Here is a 21,155-nt window from a genome sequence, read left to right on the forward strand (position 1 = left end):
TCTTTCCTATTATTGTACAAGGTAGTACCTCCCCCCTCCCCTTTTATCTAGTCTCTAGGCTCACAACCTAGTAGTCTTCCAATATCTCTCACTATCTTTCACCCACCACAGCCAAGATGTTGCTATTGCCCAATTTCAAGTTTGCAAAACCTCCTTCCTTCCTCTGACACCACCACCACTACAGTGTAGGCCCTCATCACCTCATAAATCAATTCACTGAAATAGTCTGCTAGTAATTCTGCCTGCTTCAAGTCTCTCTACACTCCAATTTATTTTCTCTTCAATTACTAAATAGAATTTTCTAAAATGTAAATCTGATCATATAATCTCCCAACTTCCACCCAATAAACTCTTGTGACTTTGTAATGCCTCCAGGAACAAATAAAAAAATGCTCTGTTTGGCTTTCAAAACCCTTCATAACCTAGATCCCTCTTCTATTTCTAGTCTTCTTATGCCATTCCTCAATGTGTCCACGTTGAGCCAGTATCACTGGCTTCCTGGTTATTTGATGAACAAGAAACATTATATCTTTGCTCTGGGCATGCTTTCTGGCTATCTGCCAAGTCTGGAATGCTCTTTCTCCTCCAATATGACTGCTGACCTCCCTGGATTCCTTTGATTGCCAAATAAATTCCCACTTCCTACAGGAACCCCTCCTATTTTCAGTGCCTTCTCATTTCATTATAGCCTATTTATATTGTATGAAGTTTGCTTTGTGAATATCTGTTTTCCTATTGTTTCCTCCATTACATTTTTTTTTTAGTGAGGCAATTGGGGTTAAGTGACTTGCCCAGGGTCACAGAGCTAGTAAGTGTTAAGTGTCTGAGGCTGGATTTGAACTCATACTCCTGAATCCAGGGCTAGTGCTTTACCACTGTGCCATGTAGCTGCCCCTCCTCCATTACATTTTAAGGTCCTTGAGGACAGGGACTATCTTTTGACTCTTGTATCCCTAGTACTTAGCAAAGTGCCTATCACATAGTAGACATGTAATAAGTGATTACTAAATGAATAAATGAATGAACCAAGATAACTAAGGTAATTGCTTCTTTGATATTTAAGTTTAAGCTTAAAGGACTATGGATGATTAGACAAGAGAAGAAAGTTATTAAGTAGTATCTATTTTTTTTCTTGAAAGATAAACTCGATGAGAAAAGAAATGCTCATATGCTTTGTATATGTTTTCCTATAACCAAACTATAGCTATTTAATACATGTTTTCACTGACTTGAAAGTGTTTGAGGCTAGTACTTACTCAACCCAATTCCCTGGTAGTTTATATCAGAGGACAAAATATTCATCAATAAAAGGTAATAAAAAGAAATTTCTTTCTTCATAGCAGGAGGATCTCAACAAAGTTTGGTATTGAGGACATCTTGTGTTGATTTGATAAAAGCTACCTTTCCTGAGTTGCCCATCATTTCCCACAAATCATGTATCTGAAGAGCCTGGCACTTCATTTCCCTAAAGCAATCAAGTCTTAAAGATGCTTTCAACAGCTTTAAAGGAAAAAAAATCTAACTTTGATGGTAGATTGAATTTGATATTGCTCCTCACAAAAGAGTTGTAAAACTGCACAGAAATTAGATTTGTTCTAGCTGACAAAAGATTACAAACTCTAAAAAGACATGCTCAAAGATTTGGGGACAAGTTCAGAAAATGTCACACTTTATCATTTATGCCAATTAGATTTGATAAAATATGTATATTAGAAATTATTTATCTGTTCTTTTAAATGTCAAAGCTGACACTGATAAGTCATTATTTAATCTCTCTGGGCCTCAGTAGTGCAATCTGCAAAATGAGGGAACTATAGCACATCATTTTTAAGATCTTTTGCAATTGTAACCATACATGATTCTGTGAGGCAGCCACTGGAAATTACAGTGCATATTTTCTTGGTATCAAAACCCTGTTTTTTATTAAGAAATTTGGAATTTGGACTTTATAAAAATTGCCAAGTGTTACTGCTTTATTATTTTCTATTTACAGATAGAAGAGGAAAAGCCATGAAGTTAAGCATACAATTCAAAGTCTCAGAGGGAGCCAATGTCACAGCTGGTATTAGAATTCAGAAGTTCTTTCTGCTCAGCCTTTGTTCAGACTCCTCCTCCCTAATTAAAACTCATCATTGAGATTTCCATAGAGAATTGTAAAGGAATTTCATAATGATTGGCAGTAATTAAACAAGACAGTAGAAAGCTATGGAAAAGACAAAATCTGTTTTATCGTTCCAAGCAAAATGCAAGTGTACTACCTTCGATCTTTTCAAACTACTTTATGCATATATGTCTTATATTTGCAGTGTAAATAAAGGTATTCATAAATATGCTTGTTAATATGGGAATTGAGTTGAAGAGCAAGGTTAACATTAAGGCTACCAACAGCAGGAGCATAATAGCACCACACAAAGAAGACTTAGAAATGCAGAGTGTGGTCTATCAGCAAAATAATCTGTGTCTTTTAAATATGTATGAAGTTTTAAGCAGACAATTTTCTATAATTTATCTCCCCACTGCATACTATCATTACATCTTCCTGGATAAAGAGATCAGCATGAATTATGTAAATTCTTGATTGTGTTATCAAGCACTCTTGTACCTTGATAATAGCTGCTTGATGCTTTGCACTCTGGAAATAATGTCATGCAGAATTTTCACAACCAAACTTGTAATTAGGTGAAGGAATAAATACAAAAACTTATTCATATGATAAAAAATTAGCCTTCCAATTAAAAGGCATGGCTACCATATGTTGAAAAGCAAGACTATTCTGTTATGTTTAGCACAAATTGCTTTTTAAAAAAGATGAAGTTAGTTGTTTAGGACAAATTTGAAATAACCAAGCTACTTTAAATGGTCTAAAGGTCTAAAGACTTTTATTTTTACTACCAGCAGTAAACACTCTCACTGTCTTGATTTTCTTCATACCATGAACTGTAGTACTTATAGTTCTATTACCTCTACTAAAATCAAACTGCATTACACTATATGTTTGGCATTGTATTTTAAGCACAGCTACACAAATTGTAGAGGACAAAACCAAAACAAAACTAAATGTTTTAAATAAAACATGCATAATTTAGTGCCATGTGAAAATATATTCTATTGAACAATTCCATGAAATGTGGTATTGCTGACTTCTATGTGCAAAGAATTAAAATAGGTCATGAGGATACAAAGAAATCTAAGAGTATGCTGGTATATGTATGTATGGCACACTTCTAAATTTAATCTACATTATTAACATTTTATCTCTCACTTTCTTAAGTCTAGAGAGTCAATAAAATAATAAATTCATTCCAGGTTTTAGGCATTCACTAATATCCTAGGTAAAAATCCTCATGCTCAAAATTTAATAATCAGCTCTGAAGAGCCATCTGAGCTGAATCTCAAAACACATCCTAAACCCTACTTTATTTTTTTAATTATAAAAGTATTTCATTATTTTCCAGTTACATGTAGAAATAGTTTTCAACATTTATTTTTATAAGATTTCTAGTTCCAAATTTTTCTTCCTCCCTCTCAAGCCTCCCCCCTTCACAAGACAGCAAGTAATCTGATATAGGTTATATATATACAATCACATTAAACATATTTCTGCATTAGTCTTATTGTGAAAGAAGAATCAGAACACAAGGGAAAAACCTCAAAAAAGAAAAACAACAGAACCAAAAACAAAAGAAATAGTATGGTTCAATCTCCAACCATATTCCAAAGTTCTTTTTTTTTCTGGATTGGGAGAGCATTCTCCATCATGAGTCCTATGAGAACTATCTTGTACCATTGTACTGCTGAGAAGAATCAAGTCTATCACAGTTGATCAACACATAATGTTGTTGATATGGTGTACAATATTCTCCTGGTTCTGCTCATCTCACTCATCATCCGTTCATGCAAGTCCTTCCAGTTTTCTCTGAAATGCGTCTGCTCATCATTTCTTATAGCACAATAGTATTCCATTACATGCATATACCACAACTTGTTCAGTTATTCCCCAATTAATGGGCAATCCCTCAATTTCCATTTCCTTGACACCACAAAAAGAGCAGCTATAAATATTTTTGTACATGTGGGTCCTTTTCCCTTTTTTATGATCTCTTTGGGGAAAAGACCCGAAAGTGGTATTGTGGGGTCAAAGGGTATGCACACCTTATAAAGCATATATGAAGTTTATGCCCTTTGGGCTTACTTCCAAAATGCTCTTCAGAATGGTTGGATCAGTTCATAGTTCCACCAGCAATGCATTAGTGTTCCAATTCTTCCACACCTTCTCCAACATTTATTATTTTCCTTTTTGGCCATATTAGGCAATCTGATAGGTGGTACCTCAGAGTTGTTTTAATTTGCCTTTCTCTCATAAATAGTGATTTAGAGCATTTTTCATATGGCAATAGATAGCTTTGCTTTTTTCATCAGAAAACTACCTGTTCATATCCTTTGACCATTTCTCAGTTGGGGAATGACTTGGATTCTTATAAATTTAATTCAGTTCCTGATATATATATTTAGAAATGAGGCCTTTATCAGAAGTACTGGCTATAAACAATTATTTCCCAGCTTTCTGCTTCCCTTCTAATTTTGAATGTATTGTTTTGGTTTGTACAAAAGCTTTTTTAAAAATTTAATGTAATCAAAATCATCCATTTTGCATTTCATAATATTCTCTATCTCTTGTTTGGTCATTAACTGTTCTCCTTTCCAAAGATCTGAGAGGCAAACTGTTCCTTCCTCTCCTAATTTACCTATGGAATCACTTTTTATGTCTAAATTATGTACCCATTTTGACCTTTATTTTAGTATAAGTTGTAAGATGTTGGTCTATCCCTAGTTTCTGCCATACTATCTTCCAGTTTTCCAAGCAGTTTTTGTCAAATACTGAGTTAGTGTCCCAGAAGCTGGAGTCTTTGGGTTTATCAAACAGTACATTACTAAGGTCATTTACTACTGTGTCTGTCTCCTGTGCCTAGCCTATTCCATTGACCCTCCACTCTATTTCTTAGCCAGTAGCAAATAGTTTTGATGACTGCTGCTTTATGCTTCAGATTAGGTATAGCTAGCCCACCTTCCTGTGCATTTTTTTTTCATTACTTCCCTTGAAATTCTTGACCATTTGTTTTTCCAGATGAATTTTGTTAATATTTTTTTCTAGCTCTGTAAAATAAATTTTAGGTAGTCTGATTGGTATGACACTGAATAAGTAAATTAATTTAGGTAGAATTGTCATTTTTATTATATTAGCTCAGACTATCCATGAACAATTAATATATTTTTCCAATTATTTAGATCTGATTTGATTTCTGTAAGAAGTCCTAAACCCTACTTTCAAGCAGATTGTGCTATAATACTGGAAATAACATGTAAATAATTGTTTTATAATGGATGGTGAAATCCACTTTACATGAATATATACACATAAATGTACATGTATATGTACACATACACCTACATATTCATGTCAAATACCCTATCAGAGTGTAAAGTCCTCAACATTAGAGACTTTCACTTTTACTTTATAATTCCTATATCTAGCACACATAATTAGGACTCAATAAATAAATGGGGATTGATTGATTAGTTGATTTAATAGGAAAGAGGATATGTCAAGAAAATATAAGTTATTTGAGAGATGCATCTCAATTTCATTTCTGAGTCAGCACGGAGAGAGAAAGAAAGGCTTGATGGAAAAGGTGGCAAGTGAGTTGTGTTTAACAATCCAATATAGATAATAGATAATGTTTATCTGCAGTTTTCTAAATCTATTTGTGGCTTGCAAGGATCCATTTCTATTTGAGTTTGACATCACTGTTCTAGAAAACAGATTCAAATTTATACAAATAAAAGCCACTACCCAGTTTGTAAGTACTCAAATGATATAACTAGGCCATCAATTTTCAAGGGAAGAAACCTAAGCTATCAATAACCATATAAAATTATACTCTTTTACTAGTAATTAGAGAAATGCACATTTAAACAACTGAAGTTGCAGAGTTGGCAAAAATGGAAAAGGACAAATACTGAAGGGGCTTTGTGAAAACAAGTATATCAATGCATCACTGATGGCCCAGCCATTCCAAAAAGTGACAAAATAATAGAATTTGGCAGATGCTCAGGGGTCCCACCTGTTTGATCTAGTGTTGTTTCAGAAAGTAAGTACCTACTTGGGATGATTAGATAGGGGCCACACCTGGCCTGACCTGAGTGACACATACTACTGATGTCACCATGTGGGACCACTCTTGGCCATGCAACTTGAAGGACCTCCCTTTTGGGGGAGGGAGAGAAAAAGTAGAAAAAGAGAAGGCTGAGGTTGGGAGCTCCCTTTTTCCTGCTGGTGAGCTTCTGAGAGTAGACTAGAGAGGGGCTACACAGCTGACTACAGACCCCAGGTAGGGAGTTAATAGAAATGAGGCCAGCTCTTTGAATTAGCTGAGCTGAAAGCAGGTTTGGGGATTGAGTCATTCTTTGATAGAGCCAGGGAGCTTATCCATTTTTCTCTTCACCTATTCCCTTGTCACTGGCTTGATTAATTTCACCTTTGTTTTATATTTTATTCCCATTAATAAAACCTTATTTGTTTGTGGAAAAGATATTGTTAATCTCCTTTCTTATTAGCCTGGGAGAAAAAAAAAACTAAAAAAATGCAGTTTGGAAGAGAGGAAATTTTGGACCTAGAGGTCCTTCATTTTTTCTGAACCCCAATATTGTGGTGCGCCACCAAATTAACTCTCCCCATATTAAATTTGGCTGCTACAGTTTAACTTATGGGTTATAATGTGATCAAAGTCCTTCAAATGGAAGAGGGTTGAACAGAATTTGGGGATGGTGCAAAAGAGTACAGTTTGAATTATATAGAAGATAGTTAAAAGATAATATGAAATAAAGCCATGTATGAAAATCAGATAGGATGAGGTCTAATATTCAAGCAAAATTACATGTACTACATGTACTGAGGAGCCACTATAAATTTTAAATTAGAGTCCCATGATCAGACCAGCACATTAAAAAAAATTATATGAGGAGAAAGAAAGTAGACTAGAGACAGAAATTCAAGAGAGGCTATTGAATTAGTTTTTATTAGAAGAAATCAGTGTTTGAACTTGGATGTATATAATGGGAATGAAGAGAAGAGATTTGTGAGAAATCCTGCAGAAATAGTATTAGTCAGTCTTGAAATTTATTTTATGTGGGAGTTTAGAGAAAAGAAATAATATTAAGGTGTATTCACAATTTGGGAGTGAGAAAAGGATAAAAATCCAGCACAAAAGGAAAGAAAAAAGTACTTTTAAGGAAACAGGGGAAGCAGCTACAAAGTGTAGTATTACAAATTCCAATTTGGAAGTGCAGCAAAATGGATACAAACTAAGAAGCCCATTGGCTTTAATTATAAGGAAGTCATTAGTGTTCTTGGAAAAAATTATTTGGCTAGGATGGTGGGAGGGAAAAAATTGCAAGAAGTTGAGAAAAAAAAGAGTGATGAGAAAGAGGAGTCAGGGATTGGAGACTTTACTTTCTAGAAGTGTTTCAGTAAAAAGGAACAAAATAAGGTAATAGCTTAAGGGTATAATAGTGCCAAGAATAGCTAGGTTGTACAATGGGTAGAGCCCCAATCTTGGAGTCAGGAGATGTGAGTTAAAATCCAGTCTCAGATACTTATTAGCTGTGGAACTCTGTGCAAGTCACTTAACCCTTTTTGCCCTACTTTCTTCTTTTGTAAAATGAATTCAAGATAGAGTCGCAAACTATGCTAGTCTTTTTTCCAAGAAAAGTTCAAAAGGGGTCATGCAGAGTTAGACATCATTTTAAAAACTGAATAACATTAGTAGAGTTAAAGAAAAAAATTATTAAATTTTAATTTAATTTTTTTTTATTCTAAGGGAAACTTTAGCTTGTGTGTTGGCTAATGGACAAAATGAGTACAGAATGAAGATTTATGTGATAAAGAGCATTTATTTCTTCAGGTCAAGACATATTTGCCATTGACAAGATCTGTATGGAAACTTCAATTATGTCAGAAGTTAAAGAAAAGAAAGTATTGAGTGAAGAATAAAATGAGGCAACATATCCCAGTGTGCTTTCAATAAATAATAATGATGGGCTATCAGGTTTAAGCTTCTTTCTTCACTCTCTTCTATATGAAAGAAATTGTGCTAAGTATTAAGGATATAAAAATGAATATATAAATCCCATGTCTCAAAAGCGTTTATACTTTCAAAAAAAAGTAAAGTCAAAACCAGACCATATACAATGTTCATATAATTGCTTTTGTTTTTATACTTATCAAATACCCGTTTTTTTTTTAAGCTTAGAAAAAGTTCTGGAATTTGAATCAGAATAACATGGTTTTGAATCTTGACACAGATACTTAAGAGCTTTTTGATCCTAGGTAAAGTTACTAATACCTAAGACATTTCCTTCCCAGTGTGAACATACTAATCAATTGTCACTGTGAGTATGTGTATGCATATAAGCATGTGCATTTTCAAGCATTTGTATTATATCTATATAAAGTATATAAAGCACATTGTAGATCTTAAAATATAAATGTATCATCATCCTCATCATCTCATCATCATTGCAATAATGACATTTCCCACTGAATTTCTTTGGAATTTAATCTGTTCTTCCTTCCCCAGACCCCAACAAATATTTGAGTTGTTTAACAATACCATAGTATTTCAATCCAGCTTTTGGATGTTAATATTCATTATTCTTTTTTATGGTGCCAATTTTAAATAGATTTTATTCTCCAAGACAAGAATTGTATTTCCACTTGTTTATAGTACTGATAAAGTGCAATGTTGTTCACTTCTCTCCCTCTGCAAATATTAAAGTATTCAGAATGCTTAGATTTATGCAGTAGCTTAAATGTTATTTTTGAACTGCCTTAGCTACCAATTTGAGTACTTAAAATTTTGGAAAGCTATGTGGAGTGTTCTTTGTTCTAGTCAACCTCTTCAATCATGGGTCCAGAAAATGTACCTCCAGATGGCACTGCTCCACTCCCTGGGAACCCACCAGGCATGCCTCCTAGCATGCCCCCTGCACTCTGGTACATCTTACTAATGACGGGATTGCAGAACTTCTCTAATTCATTCTGCTGATGCTCAAATTCTTTCATCTCAACAGTTTGGTTCTTATCTAGAGAGCTGATTGTTTCATTACATCTGTCAAGAATCTTCTGTTTGTCTTTATCACCAATTTTACCTTGCAGTTTCTCATCCTCTACAGTCGCCTTCATGTTGAAAGCATAAGATTCAAGGGAATTCTTGGAGGACATCTTATCTCTCTGCTTCTCATCCTCAGACTTGTATTTCCTAGTCCCCTGGACCATACACTCAATGTATTCTTCGTTTAGATGACTTTTGTCATTTGTGATGGTGATCTCATTCTCCTGGTCTGTGCTGTTGTTGTCAGGAGAAACACTGGGGATATGATTTTTATCAATGTCAAATGTTACTTCAATCTGAGAAATACCCTTGGGTGCTCAGGAGATTACTGTGTACTCAAATTTGCCAAGAAGATTGTTATCCTTTGTCATTGCTCTTTCACCTTCATAAACCTGTATAAGCACACCAGGCCAATTGTCAGAATAGATATTAGAGGTCTGCGTCTGGTTGGTGGAGATGGTGGTATTATGTTTGATCACATGTGTCAAAACTCCACCAGCAGTTTCAATTGCAAGGGAAAAAGGAGTGACATCCAACAACAGCAAGTCTAATAAAATTTCAGATTTTATCTCCACACAAAATGGTAGCCTGAACAGCTTCACCATAGGCATCAGCCTCATCAGGATTAATACTCTTGTTCAGCTCCTTGCCATTGAAGAAATCTTGCAGAAGCTTCTAGATTTGGGGGATTCAGTGGAATCACCCACCAGGACAGTATCATGAATATATGATTTATCTAGTGTTAAGGGCTAAAATTCTAGCTAGTCTGTCTAAAATATCTAATGAGTGGTCACCAATAAATTATAAGCTTTAGCAAGAATTAGACGTTTAGGCATTTATTAAGGAGAATAAGAATTTGGTAAACAGAGAGAAAGGTCTACATTCATCTATCTATTAAAGGGAGAGCAGGTTTCTAGCTCCCTTCTCTGCCAGAGTCCCCAGGAAAGAGAGTGAGACAGAGTGCCAGTCTCTTCCTTTTTCCTCCCACTACCCAATGTCACTTCCTGATGCCAAAGAAAAAACTCCTGGTCTTGCCCTCAAAGACCTTCGCTTCATGGGCGGAACTCTTCTAGAGTAAGTCTCCATCACGTGGTGTCATTCCAATCGTTACAGTTCCCCGCTTTGTTTCCTCAAGAAACAGTACGTTTCCTTGATGAAACTGTCAAAAATAACAGAATATAATAACCTATGCTAACTAACAATATGTTAATAACAATATAGAAAAGGGAGAGAGGAAAGTTTTGTCCAAAGGGGCGATTTTTTTGTCCTCCTGAACCGACGCTTTGACATTGGTCTTGCAAAGGGAGGACCTCTGCAGAGAGTACATGTTACCGATGGTGTATATTATAACAGAAAGAGAAAAGAAAAAACAACAACAACAACAACAACACAAAACTGTTCATTTAAAGTCTCTGAAAGTCTTTTCTCAGATGTCCTCTAGGCATAGTGGTGGAATGGAAGTCTTTTCAGGGGTTGATGTGTGGATACTGGTAATCAGCCAGGAAAATTTCCTACAATTTCCTAGCTTTGTCAATAATCAAATCAAACAATGAAAGTTCTCAAAAACATGTCTAAGGGAATTCAGAATCTTAGTTGTTACACATGAAACATATAATAAAACAAAAATTGAAACATTCTTTAAAATTATAATATTACTATAGTCCCCCCTTATGGAGGGTAATTGAGAAGACAATTGCTGCAATATTAATTTTTTAAAATAATTTTTATCCTTGTCTCATCACTTTTTGCATCATCTGCCTAATTATCCTCATGCCATTGTGAGAAATTTTAAAATCTAATATAATTGGTAACAGATGTCAAGGCCAAATTCAACACTGTATTTATCATGACACCTGAGATAATTATGGGGGTTACCATAAAAGAACAGAGAAATCATGGGATATGAGCATTCCCACACTTGAGCAATATGTACTGCCCATACAGTATGCCAGGCTTAAAATAGGTGGATGGAATATATGTCCATGCCACCGAATATATTTGAGGAAACTGAGTCAGACTTAATCAGAAGCATGGGATTCAGATGTCCATGGCATCAGGCATATAGGAGAGGGCATAGAAGCCAGGTGTAGAATGAGATGGGTGGGATGAATACTCCCAGCCATCTGTACAGTATTGTGGGGAAAAAGAAAATATTAAACCAAGAGAATCAAACCTCAACATTTGTCAAAAGCCATTCCCTCGGCCATACCTTGACTTCATGCATGTCTCCCCTCATGTGACAGTTCAGTGTCTGCTCTTACATGTATTCCTCATTTTGTGATTGGATGGCATCTTGGCCAACTGACATCTGATAACTCAGAATAAAGGCAATTAATGTCTTAAATGATAAGTTCCCATAATCCATGTCTCATATGGATTTAAAAATTGAGGATGATAAATGATTGCAAAAAATGTGAATACATCTTGACTCAGAATATAATATATAATTATGCAACAATTTCAAATAATACCTTTTTTTACTTAGTATACAATTACTTTTGTGAAAAATCTGAACATATTTAAATACAAGTTAAAGCACAACACAATCCTAAAGAAAATTTTTACAAATGTTCCCCTCTTTTTTTGGGGAATATGCTTATCAAAAATAATACTTCTAGAATCAATTTACACTTGCCATGGCAACCAATTTGCCAGGGAAATGCTTTAAAGAGTTTGATCAAATAATCAGTTCATTACACTAGCTTGGGATCTCTTAAGGTCTTTTTCCACAGTATCCAGTATGCCTCAGAAGAAATGAATATTCAGCTTGAAATGGGCTCTGATGATAGAGGTATAGAAGTTGAAATCTTAATAGAGGGAATCAATCTCAATAATGGCTGGAGTATGAAATAGAGGGTGCACTTTTTAAAAAAGTTTTATAAAAGTATTTTATTTTCCAGTTACATGTAAGGATAGTTTTCAGAATTAGTTTTCATAGGATTTTTAGTTCCAAATTTTCCTCCCACCCTCCCTTCCTTTCCCCCTCCCCAAGATGGAAAGCAATCTTATATATATATATATATATATATATATATATATATATATATATATATATATATATATATATATATATAACAATCTCATTAAACATATTTCTGCATGAGTTATATTGTGAAAGAAGAATCAGAGCAGAAAGGAAAAACCTCAAAAAAGAAGCAGAAAAAAGTACTCCAAAGTAGCAGCAGTATGGTTTAATCTGCATTCAGAATCCACAGTTCTTTGTTCTGGATGTAGAGAACATTTTCTATCATTAGTTCTTTGAAATTGTTTTTGATCATTGCACTGCTGAGAAGAACCACGTATATCACAGTTGATCATCACACAATCTTGCTGATACTGTGTACAGTGTTTTCCTGGTTCTGCTCCTCTCATTTAGGATCAATTCATGTAAGTCCTTCCAGCTTTCTCTGAACTCCTCCTGCTCATCGTTTCTTACAGCACAATTGTATTCTATTACATTCATATACCACAACTTGTTTAGCCCTTCCCCAATTGATGGGTATTCCCTCAATTTCCAATTCTTTTCCACCACAAAGAGAGCTGCTATAAATACTTTTGTACATGTGGGTCCTTTTCCCTCTTGCATGATCTCTTTGGGATACAGACCTAGTAGTGGTATTACTAGGTCAAAGGGTATTAATAGTCCCATAGCCTTTTGGGCATAGTTCTAAACTGGAAAGGGTGCACTTTGAATATTTACAAGTGGTGTGCAGATGGCAAATAGCCATCTTGTTCTCACTGATGTCCTTCTTGTGTTTTTTCCTGAACTTGGAAATAAAATGGTTGAACCTGTGGTTGTCAAAGTCCTCCCAACCCAAGAGGGTGTCCCCAGCTATAAATTTGCCCTCAAAGATTCCATCTTCAATGATAAGAATGGAGATATCGAAAGGACCACATCACCACATTTTTCTTGGCAGCAACCTTTTTGTCCAAGCCATAAACAATAGCAACAGCAGTTGGCTCATTGATGATTCAGAGCACATTGAGACCAGCAATGGTTCTAGAATCTTTGGTGGCCTGACATGGGAAATCAGTGAAATAGGCCACAGCATTTGTGACAGTATTCCCAAGATAAGCTTCAGCAATTTCTTTCACCTTAGTCAAGACCATAGAAGATACTGCTTCTGGATAGAAGCTTTTGGTCTCCTCTTTGTACTCTCCTTGGACCTTAGACCTGCCTGCATCATTCACCACTAGGAAAGGCCAATGCTTCATGTATGATTGTACAAGTACATCATCAAATCTTCTACCAATCAGATGTTTGGCATAAAAATCTGTGTTGGTGGAGTTCATTGCAACTTGATTCTTTGAAGCATCACCAATTAAATGTCCTATGTTATTGAAGGCCATGTAGCTTGAGGTGATCTTGTTTCCTAGGTCATTAGCAATTATCTCTACTTTCCCATGTTTGAAGACTCCCACAGGAATAAGTGGTACTGAGATCATTGACAACTGTGAGTCCCTTCTATATGGCTGCTGGGGAGTCAGGGATCATAGCTGACCACTGTGGAGCAAGAAGGACTGCTGGATTGTGCTGAGTAAACCATATATTCATTACTTTTATATCACCCTCATTTTGTCTATTTACAGATTAAACCAATATTATGATGTTGCTATTTCTTACTCTTTCTCTCTCTCTCTGTCTCTATATGTATACATCTATAGGTATGCATATATATTTATTTATATATCTCTATCTACCCTCTATCTACCTCTTTCTGTGTGTCTATCTATCTATTTACACTGTATAAAACCCTCTAATTTTTAGGGAGGAGAGAAATATAGTGTTATACATATACATATATTCAAGAATATATATAATATATCTATACATAGATATATACAAATACATCAATATTAATGGATGATAGAACAAAGGAAAATACTTTTTAAGGCCAGCATTTCTACTAAATGCTATTGTCCTTTGTCTAAGTTAATAGCAATTAAAATTGGTAACCAAATTAAAAAATAATCTAGGCAAAAAAAGGCTTTTCTCTCCACCCCCAAAATATCAACTTGCCCTATACAAAGTTTAGAAAGTATTGCAAAAGATTGACTACATTGTCCTATCAAAGTAAAGGACCTAGGTTTTGTTTTCTTTTTCTTTTTCTTTTAGAAGTGGAAAGATAAAGTCAGTATCATACAAAGTACATCCTCTAAAAATGCCTATAATTAAAATCCACACATTGTTGCTTGTGTGTTCCTAACTTTGTGAGATGTTAAGAAAAAAGGTGATCTTTATATTAAGAACTCCAAAAAAGAGAGATTATAGGGTTTTGTAACTCAAAAGTCATTTATTTGAGCTACACAGGAAAATGAGTAAGTAACACTGCTTATTTTACAAAAGAACTTAATATCAGCCTCATGTCCTCATTTATTTAGGCAACTGAGCTTTATATCATTAGAATTTTCTGTACTTTTAAGTATGATCCCAAATATAGCACACATTAAAATCACAATTAGAAATGGGGGGAGGACAGAATATGTGAGAAAAGTTCCTATTAGAATAAAGGTTGCAATCCACAGGGTATTTTCTAATAAAAGGAGATAATATTTACTATGGAAAGAATTCCCATTTAACTGGGGAAGACAGTAGGAAATTACATATAATCATTTTTTAGGAGGAAGAAGCCAGATGAAACTTGAAGTTCTGGGCCCTATACGCCTCTTTTATGGTTTGAATAACAGCAGGATAAAGATGAGAAGTGTTTAAGACTCTTGGCTCCCCCTCCAAAAAAGAAAAATCTTACAGCTAGATTTCTTTCCTGTGAAACAACCCTTTTCTTCCAAGAAGTTGTTCCCATTCTTTCACCCTTTACCCCCAGGCTTGCTACCTGATCTCTAAGTTATATTACTCAAAAATATTTGCTGAATGATTAAGTTCAAAATACTGTTAGGTCCTTGAGGAATGTATACAGTTCAGTTGAAACATTGTCAGAGACAATGATTACCCTCCTTACTTTTTATTCCACTTCTTTCTTCTCTGTTTTTATGCAAGGTGATAGGAATTTCACAAGATCAGAAACAAGAAAGCATCAGAAATAAGCATCAGAAAAAATTTTAATGTGGGCATAACCAACAAAATTTAGTTGCTGTGAGAACAACTGTGACAAATGAGGTATAAATAATATTTTCTAATATTAGGGCACAGTTGGAGGACATTCAAGGTGTACTGATTCAAAAAGATGGAGGAATGGTGGCTAAAAGCATCTCTCTCTTTATAATTGGGTCTTTGACCTTTCCCTAAAGTTCCATTAACAATGAAAAACTAGAGCCTATTGAGTAAGAAAATTAAGATGCGACCTGATTATGAGGTCTGCTAAACCTTGTCTTGATATCACTAGGACTATTTATGTATGGAATTCAGCTTGATACCTGGCTTCATTGAGTTCTTACTAAACCCTGCTCTGATTTTGTGGATTTACTTAAAATAATCTTTACTTCCTTGCCTAAACCTGGAAGCTGATTGCTAAGGACTTCTAGCCACTTCCATTTTACTTTAATCCGTGTTTATTACTTCTTTTTAATAGGGTCATGGGAAAAAATGAGAAGTAACTTTGTAACATGAATGAAGGAATCTGGGGTATTTTTGATAAGGGCTGAGTTCTCTATGATACTGAGAGTCTGTGTTTCAGGGTTTCAATGAGGATACAATAATGGACATGGAGGCAAAAGTCAGGTTCCAAAACCTATCTTTGATTCTTACTTAGCTGTGTAACAATAGGCAAATAAAGAACACTGTGATCCTCAGATTGGTCATCTAAGGAGTAGAGACAATAATTCTTGGAAATAGGATAATCTTTTTGTGTCTCTCTTCTCGATTTTAGACTGAGAGTTCATAAACGAGATCTACAATGAAAAAAAAAATATTGCCCTTAGGTTCAGTCACTATCTTCAGTTGGTTTTACTATTATGTTGTATTCTTTTATGTTACTCTGTTAAGTGCCTTGACATTCTTCTTAAGTAAACTTCTTTTTAAAGTTTACTATAGTTTGGGGGAGTTTCCTGTCCATCACCATTGTTATGATTCAATAATTTTCTATTTTTTACAAATTAGCAAACTGAAGCTTAGAGAGGTGCATTGACTTGCTCAAGGTTCAGTCATGTCAGTCATGTCAGTCATGTCCACCTCTTTATGGCCTCATTTTGTGGTTTTTTTGGCAAAGATACTGAAATGATTTGCCATTTCATTTTTACAGATGAGAAACTGAAGCAAACAAGGTAAAAAGTGACTTGCCTATAGTCACATAGCTGTGGAGTCTGAGGCTGGATTTGAATTAATGAAGATGAGTCATCTTGATTTCAAGCCCAATTCTCTATCCACTGAGCCACTTAGCTACCCTGCCCTTATCCACATTAGTTTCTTGAAAGAAATTCAAATTTTATTATTTCCTTGATCTCAGAATTTCATTCTTAGACTTCTCTTATAGCTGCTGGGCTGACTTCCCTTAATAAATGCTTATTCTATTGTATCCAACCTCCTATTTCTAAATTTTTAAAGATGTGATTCCTCTGGGGACAGCTAGGTGGCACAGTGGATAAAGCATCAGCCCTGGATTCAGGAGGAGCTGAGTTCAAATCCGACCTCAGACACTTGACACTCACTAGCTGTGTGATCCTGGGCAAGTCATTTAACCCTCATTGCCCTGAAAAAAAAAAGATAAGAAAAAAAAGATGTAATTTCTCCAAATACAAGATATATTTTATAATTTTGCCAAGATTTCCTTTCCTCTAACCCAAACTCTAGGAGGGAATCATGATTTTCTATAAGGATTTTTAGCATTTATATATATTAGCAGTTGTTTGTTCCATGTTAGCTGGAATAAGATGTAAAATTGTCATTGATTACTCTTCCAGCTTTTGAAGTATAGAGTTTTATATTTTAAATATGTGTTAGCATATTTAAAAAACAAAAACAAAACTAATGGCCAATTATAGAGGAAATAAATAGCTGTGTTCTATTTTATATTTAATGTTTTGTAGATAGAGTGTCTTTCCTAGAAGGGATGTAAATTAATTTGCACAAATTAATTGGATTATTTTCAGTGGGGACTTTAGATATAGAATATACCTAACTGTTTAAAACTTAATTCTACAGTTTTACTCTAGGACAGAAACATAATGAGTTAGAGAGTATGAGAAAATCATGAATTCTATCTTTTCAGATTTAGACTTCTTCTGTACTAAACCTAGTACACAAGTATCCACAGCCCTGGCCCATTTGTGGGAAAGGGTTCCTCACCCTGAAGTGATAAATATATATATATGGAAGAGGAATTTTGCAAATATTACCATCCTCTCTAAATGTCACTTGACATTATCATGTAAACTCTGACATGTAAAATTAAATTTGGGGTAACCTTATTTCTCTCCCAAGTTTGGGGAAAATTAGCTGGGGTTAGTAATATATTTGTTACTTATAAAGGAGAAGCTTTAGCACCAGTTTTGGGCATTAAACATTTATTAAAACATACCACGTATTAGTAAAAAGAGAACACCTGGGGGGCGGCTAGGTGGCGAAGTGGATAAGCACCGGCCCTGGATTCAGGAGTACCTGAGTTCAAATCCGACCTCAGACACTTGACAATTACTTAGCTGTGTGACCCTGGGCAAGTCACTTAACCCCCCATTGCCCCGCCAAAAAAAAAAAAAAAAAAGAGAACACCTGGGTCAGAAAGTTAAGAAAAGGCCTACCTAGCCTAGTGCTCTAGCCTGGCTTGCTTCTTCCTCCAAGTCCTCCACCACCTATGGTATCACCTTTTATGTCTAAATCATGTGCCCATTTTGACCTTATTTTAGTATAAGGTGTAAGATGTTGGTCGATGCCTAGTTTCTGCCATACTATCTTCCAGTTTCCCCAGCAGTTTTTGTCAAATACTGAGTTCCTATCTCAGAAGCTGGAGTCTTTGGGTTTATCAAACAGTACATTACTAGTGTCATTTACTACTGTGTCTCCTGTGCCTAGCTTATTCCATTGATCCTCCACTCTATTTCTGAGCCGGTACTAGATAGTTTTGATGACTGCCACTTTATAGTATAGCTTCAAATTTGGTACAGCTAGCTCACCTTCCTGTGTATTTTTTTTTCATTAGTTCCCTTGATATTCTTGACATTTTGTTTTTCCAGATGAATTCTGTTATTATTTTTTCTAACTCTATAAAATAATCTTTTGGTAGTCTGATTGGTATGGCACTACATTTGCACATAATTCAGAAAAATCTAAAAATGTCTTACTGATCAACCTGCATCCCAGGGTAAACAAGTAGTTTTGCCTAAGACAAGATTGCCAAGTTTTAATCAAGTCTTCACTAATTTAAATTTACTGAAAAATAATGTATACGTGAAGCAACTTGTGACTATATAGAAAACTAGTTTGTTCAAACCTTTGGGTCTAGATATCAAAAACATAGTCAAAACATTTACATCTAAAATTTTAATAAATAATATTTCAGTTTAGTTTATTCAATAAAGTAATATAGTATTAGGCTATTCTAATACAGAAATTATTGATTTATGTAAATAGGCATTATGCAAATACAACTTTACATAAAGAATTCTATAATTTGTATTCCAAAAAATGCCAAAGCTCACCTATGTTAACTTTGTGGCACATTACTTTGCTCTGTCTCAGCTCCTGCCCCTCCACTCAGCTTCTCCCACCCTCACACATACAACACATATACATACACACACACACACACACACACACACACACACACACATACATACACATCTAAAAAAAATCTTCTAAGTTAAAGCAAAACAGACCCGGGAAAGAAATCCAGCACTTTAGGATGAGGAGCCTAGTTTGAGACATCTTGCAAAAAAGAATAGATTTTTGCTCCCCTCCACCCACACAATTATTGTGACCTGTGCTATAGGTCTGTCATAAGTCCACACTTGTGTACCTATGTGGTCCCCCAGCCCCTAGATTTCAACTCTCCTCTCCTCTCTGTAGCCATGTCTGGTCCTCACATCTGCCCCAATTCTTTTTAAACTTGGAAAGAAAAAAATTTTCTGAAAATTCCAACTCCTTCACAAATGTGCTGTTTGATGCCAGGGACATTATAGGATTGCAAAGTAAGAGTTGAAAGAGTTTTTATTTATGTACATAGATACATTATCTATTACTATAAATTTCCAAATTGATGTTTTAACTATATATTACTTATAATTAGCAAAAATAATGATAATGAGTATGTGTTCTCTGAAAAACTTAAAAGTGCATATATTTTATTCTGGGCGATGTGTTCTTTTTTAAGAAGATCACAAGAGTGTATATTTTAACTGTTTTAAGTAACTATGTCTGACTCTTCCAAACTCATCATATCACTGTAGTTTGATTATACCATTATAATATCAGTGTGTAACTACATTTGCAACTAATTAATTGTTAGAGGTTCTATGAGTAATATCATGCTTCTTTCTCAAAAGGGGGAAGAAAAAGAATGTGACACTTTGATGAAGAAGGCAAATCACTTTAAGTATTGCCATTTTAAGAATATTTTTACTGCCTTTAATTAGAACGATTAGTCATTTGTGGTGGGTTAAAGATGAAATGACTGAGGAAACAAAGGCTTGATCACTTTTAAGTATGTTTTTATTGTTTCCATACCTATGCAATTATGTTTTTAGAATAAACCATAGATACTGATTAAAACAATAGTACTTTACTGTTAATATCTCTAACTCCAAATAAGCAACTTGCGAAATGGAATTATTACTTAAAAAAACATTTCAGTCACTTCGCTAGTATAACTGAGCAAACTTGAATTTGCTTCAATTGCCAATTACTAAACATTAGCATCTACCTTTAACAATGTGTTTCCATGTTTCATTATGGTATTGTGGTGTTAGGTCAAGAGAAACTAAATTAAAATAAGACGTGTGTCAATAATTATAGACAGAAACCAAAAATAAATCTGCTCTCACCTGGAATTATGTATAGAAAGAAGACCCAGTATCTTTTGGTCTTTTGGTTTTTCTCTGTCTCTTTCTCTGTCTGTTTCACTGTCTCTTTCTCTGTCTCTGCATCTCTCTCTGAATATCTGTCTCTGTCTGTCTCTCTTGTCTCTGTTGCTGTGTATCTCTGTGTCTGTGTCTGTTTCTGTCTCTGTCTCTGTGTCTCTCTCCCTCCCACTCCCTCTCCCTATCTCTCTTTTTCTCCTTCTACATGTAGCACACTGGGGGCTATGATTAGGGAATAGTTTGTTACAGTTCTTAACAGATCTTTTCAATTTTCTTTTTTTTCCTGTTGACATAATAGTTTTGACCTAATACCTTTATAAAGCATAATGGTGATAAGAGTCATTCCCCAATTGGTAGATGATCAAAAGATATGAAGTTTTGGGGCAGCTAAGTGGCACAGTGGATAAAGCACTGGCTCTGGATTCAGGAGGAACTGGGTTCAAATCTGGCCTAAGTCGGGGCAGCTAGGTGGCGCAGTGGATAGAGCACCAGCCCTGGATTCAGGAGTACCCGAGTTCAAATCCGGCCTCAGACACTTAATACTTACTAGCTGTGTGACCCTGGGCAAGTCACTTAACCCCCATTGCCTCACTTAAAAAAAAAAAAAAACTGCACGAACAAATCTGGCCTAAGTCACTTAACACTTACAAGTTGTGTGACCCTGGACAAGTCACTTAACCCTCATTGCCCATCCCCCTCCATCTAATTAAAATAAAAAGATATGAAGTTTTCAAATGAAATAACCAAAGATGCCTATAGCCATATGAAAAAAATGCTCTAACTCACTATTGATTGGAGAGATGCAAGTCAAAACATACTAGGATATGTCTTCATACCTATTTGATTGAATAGGACAGCAGAGGAAAATTAAAAATGTTGTATGGGATATGGGGAAAATGAAACATTAATGCACTCTTGGTGAAGTTGTAAACTGATCCACACATTCTGTAGAGCAATTTGAAATTATGGCCAAAGAGCTATAAAAAAACATGTATACCACTACTATTTTGGTATCCA

General features: G+C 35.0%; 1 pseudogene; it reads right to left on the reverse strand.

Moving 5' to 3' along the window:
• Window positions 1-8,944: 8,944 nt before the first annotated feature.
• Window positions 8,945-21,155, reverse strand: part of LOC122747241 — a 29,430-nt pseudogene continuing 17,219 nt past the window's right edge.

This window comes from Dromiciops gliroides, chromosome 3, assembly GCF_019393635.1.
Source record: "Dromiciops gliroides isolate mDroGli1 chromosome 3, mDroGli1.pri, whole genome shotgun sequence".
Lineage (NCBI taxonomy): Eukaryota > Metazoa > Chordata > Mammalia > Microbiotheria > Microbiotheriidae > Dromiciops > Dromiciops gliroides.